General features: G+C 43.5%; 1 pseudogene; it reads left to right on the top strand.

The window, feature by feature from the left end:
• Positions 499–2,666, top strand: Ncf2-rs (neutrophil cytosolic factor 2 related sequence; annotated as a pseudogene).

Here is a 7,739-nt window from a genome sequence, read left to right as displayed (position 1 = left end):
GTTACAAGTTACATAAATGATCTCAAGGACAAAAATCCCATGGTTATCTTAATAGATGCAGGAAAACTTTTGACAAAATCCAACATCCCTTCATGTTAAAATTTTGGAAAGAACTTAGAATAGAAGGAACACGTGTCACCATAATAAAAGCTATATATGACACACCTATAGACACCATTTTATTAAAAGGGGGAAAGCCTCATAGCATTTCTTCTATGAAGAACAAAAAAAAGTGTCTATATTTTTGCTTTTATACAATTTGTTACTGGAAATCTCAGTTAAATCAATAAAACAAGAGAAGAAACTAAACAGGAAAAGGAACACCCAGGAAATAAATCAAGGTATATCTGTCTGCAGATGACTTACACGTGAGACTCTGCAGACTTCACCTAAAACTGACAAACATGCTCAGAAAAGTGACAGGATTCAAAATTAACATTCAATAATCTGTAGCCTTCCTATATATCAATGACAACCATACCATTAAAAAAAATCAAGACTTCCTCTTTCCCAGCCAGCCTCCTCCAGCCCTCTTCTCTCCTTCCTTTTCTCTCTCATGCTAGCTTATGCGTCAGTTCCTGAACAATGGGGAAACTTCCTGACGCTATGAAGTCGCCCAAAGGGAGGCTAGACCCCATTCTGCGTGCTAGGCTGGGACCTTGAAGCCTGGAGCGCCTACCCGGCAGCTCTGAGGCGAGACACCTTGAACTACCATCCTGCCTTCTGGTAAGCACCTAACCATGTCCCTGGCTGAGGCCATCAGACTCTGGAATGAAGGGGTGCTCGCAGCCGACAAGAAGGACTGGAAGGGGGCCCTGGAGGCCTTCAGCGAGGTGCAGGACCCCCACTCGAGGATTTGCTTCAACATAGGCTGCGTGAAAACCATCCTGGAAAACTTGCAGGCAGCCGAGCAGGCCTTCACCAAAAGCATCAACAGAGACAAGCACTCTGCAGTGGCCTACTTCCAGAGAGGAATGCTCTACTACAGAATGGAGACTGTTTTACCTGCAGGAATGAATGTGTAGCATGTGCATGCCTGAGGTCCATGGAGTCCAGAGCTTGTACCAGATCCCCTCGGACTGGGGCTATGGATGGATGTGAGCCACCATGTGAGTGCTTGGAATCAAACCGCAGTCTTCAGCGAGAGCAGATACCACTCTTAACCACTAAGCCATCTCTCCAACCACCATGCTTGGCCTTTGTTATGTACGACCTTGCTATCAAAGACCTTAAAGAGGCCTTGACGCAGCTTCGTGGGAACCAGCTGATAGACTACAAGATCCTGGGGCTGCAGTTCAAGCTGTTTGCCTGTGAGGTATTGTACAATATTGCTCTCATGCATGCCAAGAAAGAGGAATAGAAGAAAGCAGAAGAGCAGTTGGCATTGGCGACCAACATGAAGTCCGAGCCCAGGCATTCCAAGATCGACAAGGCCATGGAGAGCATCTGGAAGCAGAAGCTGTTCGAGCCCGTGGTGATCCCTGTGGGTCGGCTGTTCCGTCCAAATGAGAGGCAGGTGGTTCAGCTGGCCAAAAAGGACTATCTGGGCAAGGCTACGGTTGTAGCATCTGTGGTTCACCAAGACAACTTTTCTGGCTTTGCCCCTCTACAGCCGCAGTCAGCAGAGCCTCCTCCCAGACCCAAAACCCCAGAAATCTTCAGGGCTCTGGAAGGTGAGGCACACCGAGTATTGTTTGGCTTTGTGCCTGAGACGCCAGAAGAGCTACAGGTCATGCCTGGGAACATCGTCTTTGTCTTGAAGAAGGGCAGTGATAACTGGGCCACAGTCATGTTCAATGGACAGAAGGGGCTTGTCCCCTGCAACTACCTGGAGCCAGTTGAGCTTCGGATTCACCCTCAGTCGCAGCCCCAGGAAGATACCTCTCCAGAATCCGATATCCCACCACCTCCTAATTCTAGTCCCCCAGGAAGACTCCAGTTGTCACCAGGTCACAAGCAAAAAGAGCCCAAGGAACTGAAGCTCAGCGTGCCTATGCCTTACATGCTCAAGGTGCATTACAAATACACAGTGGTCATGGAGACGCAGCTCGGCCTTCCCTTCAGCCAGCTTCGGAACATGGTGTCTAAGAAGCTGGCGCTCTCGCCAGAACACACTAAACTGAGCTACCAGCGTCGGGACAGCCCCGAGCTTCTGCTCCTGTCAGAAGAAAGCATGAAGGATGCCTGGGGCCAAGTGAAAAACTACTGCCTGACTCTGTGGTGTGAGCATACGGTGGGTGACCAAGGTCTTATTGATGAACCCATACAAAGGGAAAACTCAGACGCCAGTAAGCAGACTACGGAGCCTCAGCCTAAGGAGGACCCAGGTGGTAGCAATCTTCAGTTATGAGGCTGCCCAGCCAGAAGACCTGGAATTTGTGGAAGGAGATGTAATCCTGGTACTGTCACATGTGAATGAAGAATGGCTGGAAGGGGAGTGTAAAGGGAAAGTTGGCATTTTCCCGAAGGCTTTTGTTGAAGGACGTGCAGCCAAGAATTTGGAAGGCATTCCCAGAGAAGTCTAGGATCTACAAAGCTGAAGCAAAGGGTTGTTTTTCCCCTTGCAAGACTTACCCATCTCTGCTGTGCGCTATACAGACACACCAGTTTGGAAATGTGGACTAACTTACCATTTCCCTATTAAAATTGAACCTGTCACACGACAAAAAAAAAAAAATAATAAAAAAATAAAAAAAAATCAAGGAAGCAATCATTCACAATATCTTAGGTGAAGGGATTGCTCAGCAGTTTAGGGAACGTATTGCTCTATCAGAGGACCTGGGTTCAATTCCCAGCATCCACACCCTCATGACCATCTGTAATGTAGCAGTTCCAGGAGACTAATTCCCTCTTCATTCCTGTGGAGGCACTAGGCACACATGCAGGCAAAACATTCATACACAGGATATAAAAGCAAGTATATATATATATTTTTAAAAAAATTAATGCCTTAGAATAAACTTAACTGAGGACATAAAAGATCTCTATATGAAAACTGAAAAATGCTGAAGAAGGAAACTGAGGAAGACACTAGAGGGTGGAAAGACCTCCCTAGACATATGAACTGGTAGGATTAATACTATGAAAATGACCATCTTACCAAATGCAATACAGATCCAATAAAATCTCAATAAAAATCCCAGAGGCAATCTTCATGGAAATGTTTAAAATCTTAAAGTTTGTATGTAAGAACAAAAGACCCTCTATAAAGAAAGCAATCATGAGCATAAATAATACTGTGGGAGCCATTACCATACCTGATTTCAAGTTATACTAAATCCGTAGCAATAAAAACAGCGTGATACTGGTATAAAATCCATTACATAGACCAATGGAATAGAGTAGAAGCCAGATAAATATAAGGCCATGAGACTGCAGCCACCTGATTTTGACAAGGATGCCAAAAATACACATTGTGGAAAGGATAGCATTATCAACAAATTGTGTGGAAAAACTATAAATCTACACACAGACGTGTAGATCCATATCTCTCACCCTGCACAAACCCGAACTCCAGATGGATCAAGGACCTCGACATAATACCTGAAACTCTGAGGCTGCTGGAGGTAGGGGGAAGGAATAAGATCTAGGCATAAATAAGAATTTTCTGATAGGACTCTAATTTTTCAAGAAATAAGGCTTATAATTGACAACTAAGCCCTTGTGGCATTAAAAAGATCTTGCTTAACAAAGGAAACTGTCAATTGACTAAAAAGGCACCCTAAAGATATATCCTGAAGTAGAAACTTTGGTTCCTTTGGAAAGTCAGTTGTGTCAGATGGTGTTTTCCTAAAGCAGACACAGGTGAAAAGGTGTTTTGCTAAAGCAAGCATGTGAAAGGATGAGTGATAAAGAACTCTTCGCTAACACACATTATTGGTTCCCCTTACATTATGTTGCTGAGCTCCACTTGTGGTGACTTCATAGAAAGAAACACAACAAAAAAAACCTCCTGGTTTGTTCTGGAGGCTTCTTGCCACTTTTGCAGACTTGGGTCAATGGGCAGAGTGAGGTCAGCTGATACAGACTCACCTGGAGTTTTGCTAAGACAGACTCACCTGGTGTTTGGCTGAGGCAAGTCCTGTGGAAGGACCTGTGATCTTTGGAAGGAGTATAAATCGGATTCAACAGATAGTGACGGAGGCTGGCTTGCACAGCTAGCTCTGCAACAGTTCTGGGTCTCTCGTCTTCAGCTTTGCTGATCTTCACGTCATTGAGGGGCATGGCAGAGAACTTCTCCTGGTGTCCCTGCTGATCCTGGTTGCTCCTGCTGACTGATGCAGACTCAGTGGAGACCTGGCTGTTTCTGCTGGGTCACGCCATTGGTGGTTGCTGTCCTAACACTACTGAACTGGGCTGCTGATGTAACCGTGAAGTGTTTGCGAGTGGATCAAGCTGCTGATGCTGGTTTTTATGAACTGAGCTGCTGGTTTCCTGACAAAAATGATTGGATTTGCTCCAAAGAATAATTTCTAAACAGGTCCACTTCCCCTGTATCCTAATACTCTTTCTTTTCCTCTACCTAGTAGTGGGCTAGAAGGGAGGTTAAAGTATTTAAGAACCTTTATTAAAAGTAGGATTTGAAGAATTGAAGCCTACAATATCCAACAGAGGGTTAGTATCCATAATATACAAGGAACTCGAGAAAGTAAGTGCCAAGAAAACAAGCAACAAGTCAAAATGGGGCCTATGGCCTTGAACAAGTTCTCAAAAGAAGCTAATAATGTGTTCAGAGTATTTGACATCATTAGCTATCAATGCAAATTAAAACTACCCTGAAATCCCACTTCAGTCTAGTCAGAATGGCTGTCATCAAGAAACCAAGCAATATCAAATGCTAATGAGAATGTGGGGAAAGTAGAACCCTTGTCCATTTTTAGCCACTATGAATGTCAGTCTAAAGCAGCAATTCTTGACCTTCTTAATGCTGCAACCCTTTAGTACAATTATTCACTTTGTGGTGACTCCCAAACACAAAGTTAGCTCATAACTGTAATTTTGCTACTCCTATGAATTGCAATGTAAGTATCCAAAAGGCAGGATATTTGTTATTGTGAAAGAGTTGTTTGACACCCCCCCCCCCCACACACACACACACAAAGGTTGAGAACCACTGGTCTAGAGTCTCTCTAAAAGCTAAAAACAGAACTATGGTTTGACCCAGCTATACCACCCTGGGGCATATACCCAAGGAAGTTTATATTCTATTATGGAAACATCCACATCTATTGTCATTCTATCCAATAGCTAGGAAGTGGAAACAACTTAGATGCTCACCAACAGACATAAGGAGGAGAAAACCTGTAGTGCATAGACACAGAGAATATTGATTAGCTGTAAAGAAAGTGAAATAATGAAATTTGCAGGGAAATGGATAAAACTAGGGAATATATTTCAAGTGAGACAACTCAGGCCCAGAAAGATACATACTACACATTCTCTTTCTCATCTAGTCCTTGGTCTTGAATATTTAGCTTTGTATATTTAACTTGAAGTATCAACAGAGGTCAGAAAACCAGAAAGGTCATGGGGACGCATTCATGAACAAAGGGGACAATACTGGGGAATGAAGATTTAAGTGGGGGATAGGAGGAGAGGAATAGGGGACAGGAGGTGATGGGAGAGGTGAATAAATCTAGAAATATACGGGAAAACCTTAGATAAGCCTACTACTGCGTAAGCTTGTTGTTGTTGTTGTTATAAGACATTTAGGTGGATATACTTTGCATGAGTAGACACAGATGTCTGCAGAAGACATTTTAATTTAATAATTCATGTCTTCTGAATTGTTAAATGAAAATCTCAGCTCCAGGCATGAGACAACTTCTTCCTATCAGTTATTGGTCAGGGATGCCCCACAAGCCTCCAAAACAACACTGGCTATTGCTACTGCTACTGCTACTGCTACTGCTACTGCTATTGCTACTGCTACTGCTACTGCTACTGCTACTGCTACTGCTACTGCTACTGCTACTGCTACTGCTGTTGCTATTCTATTGCTATTACTTGTCCACCACAATTAGATAGTTAAGAGCCTATTGTTGAAAACATCACACATTTTAGTTGCAGGACACTGAGAAATCAGTCTTAAACTGAGTAGGAAACTTCCTCCTTGATGTCTAACTTTCATAGTAAGAAGGTATTATGCAGTCCACCAGAAGAGAAAACGATCAATAATCTCACCTTGTACTGGACACTGCACATATGCTACAATACCAACCTCCCATGGAAGGGGTTTTTGTGCCCTAGTTAGGGTTGTAATTGCTGTGATGAAGCACCACGACTGAAATAAACTTGCAGAGCAAAGGGTTTATTCATCTTACACTTCCACATCATAGTCCACCACTGATGGAAGTCAAGACAGGAACTCAAGCAGGGCAGGAACCAGGATACAGGAGCTGATGCAGAAGCTGTAGAAGGGTGCTGCTTACTTGCTCCTCATGGCTTGCTCAGGCTGCTTTTTTATAGAACCAAGGATGGCTCCAACCACAATGGGTACATCACTAATTATGAAAATGTTCTATAGGCTTGCTACAGCCAGATTTTATTGGAAGCATTTTCTAAATCAATGATCCTCTTCTCTGATAGCTCTAGCTTGTGTCAGGTTGACATAAAACTAGCTAGCACAGTGTACCTAATGGTACCATACCGGCATGAAAGTTCGGGGATAATCAACTACTTTCTTATTGGCCTGCTTCTGTCTATCAGATGGAAGAATCAAGAGACTATCTATACTATTAAGGTAATATTTTGCTTCAGCTGTTTACGTTGTACCATTTCCTCATGTAAATCTATTTACCTTTTGAGGGAATTGCTATCATTATCCTGTTCAGAGAGAAGACTGAGCCAGCCTAGTGGCCTGTATATGCCTGTAATTCCAGCTACTCTGGAGGCTGAGACAGGAAGATCATTAGTTCAAGGCCTTCCTGGGCTATTGTGTGAGTTCAAGACCAGTCCTGGCAACATAGTGAGATTCTGTCTCAGAATATAAGACAGAAAAGAGGATCTGAGGATGTAGCTCATTGGTAAAGCAATGGCTTCACATGCACGAGGCCCAAGTTCAATGTCCAGCATTGCAATAATGACAACAGTAATTCTACATTTAAAAATAAAGGACTACGGGTACAGCCCAAGTTAAAGCACTTTCTCAGCATGCTTGTAGGGCCCTGCATTCAACCCCTGGTACTGAAGACAGAGACTGACAGGCAAGAAAGACAGACAGACAGACAGACAGAGACACACAAAGAGAGACAGAGGGAGACAGATCAAAAGAGAGAGACATAGAAAGAGAAAGACATAGAAGACAGAGAAACAGACACAAAGAGAAACAGAAACAGGGAGGCAGAGACAGAAAGAGAGAGAGAGACACAGAGAGAAAGAGAAAGACAGAGAGAGGGAGACACAGAGAGAAAGAGAAAGACAGAGAGAGGGAGAGACAGAGAAAAAGAAAGGCAGAGAGAGGGAGACACAGAGAGAAAGAGAAAGGCAGAGAGAGAGAGAGACAGAGAGAGACAGACAGACAGACATACAGAGAAAGAGAAAGACAGAGAGAGAAAGAGAAAGGCAGAGAGAGAGAGAGACAGAGAGAGACAGACAGACACACACACAGAGAAAGAGAAAGACAGAAAGAGAGAGACAGAGAGAGAGCCTCCCCACTCTCTCATCTTGCTTCTTCCCCAAGACTCTCATTTCTTTTTGCTACAACATAGATTTGCTTTTTATACATATCTGACATTTTT

Source organism: Mus musculus, chromosome 13 (genome assembly GCF_000001635.26).
Source record: "Mus musculus strain C57BL/6J chromosome 13, GRCm38.p6 C57BL/6J".
In the NCBI taxonomy this organism is placed as follows: Eukaryota; Metazoa; Chordata; class Mammalia; order Rodentia; family Muridae; genus Mus; species Mus musculus.
The sequence above is the reverse complement of the archived record's forward strand: the minus strand, read 5'-3'. Positions and strand labels throughout refer to the sequence as shown.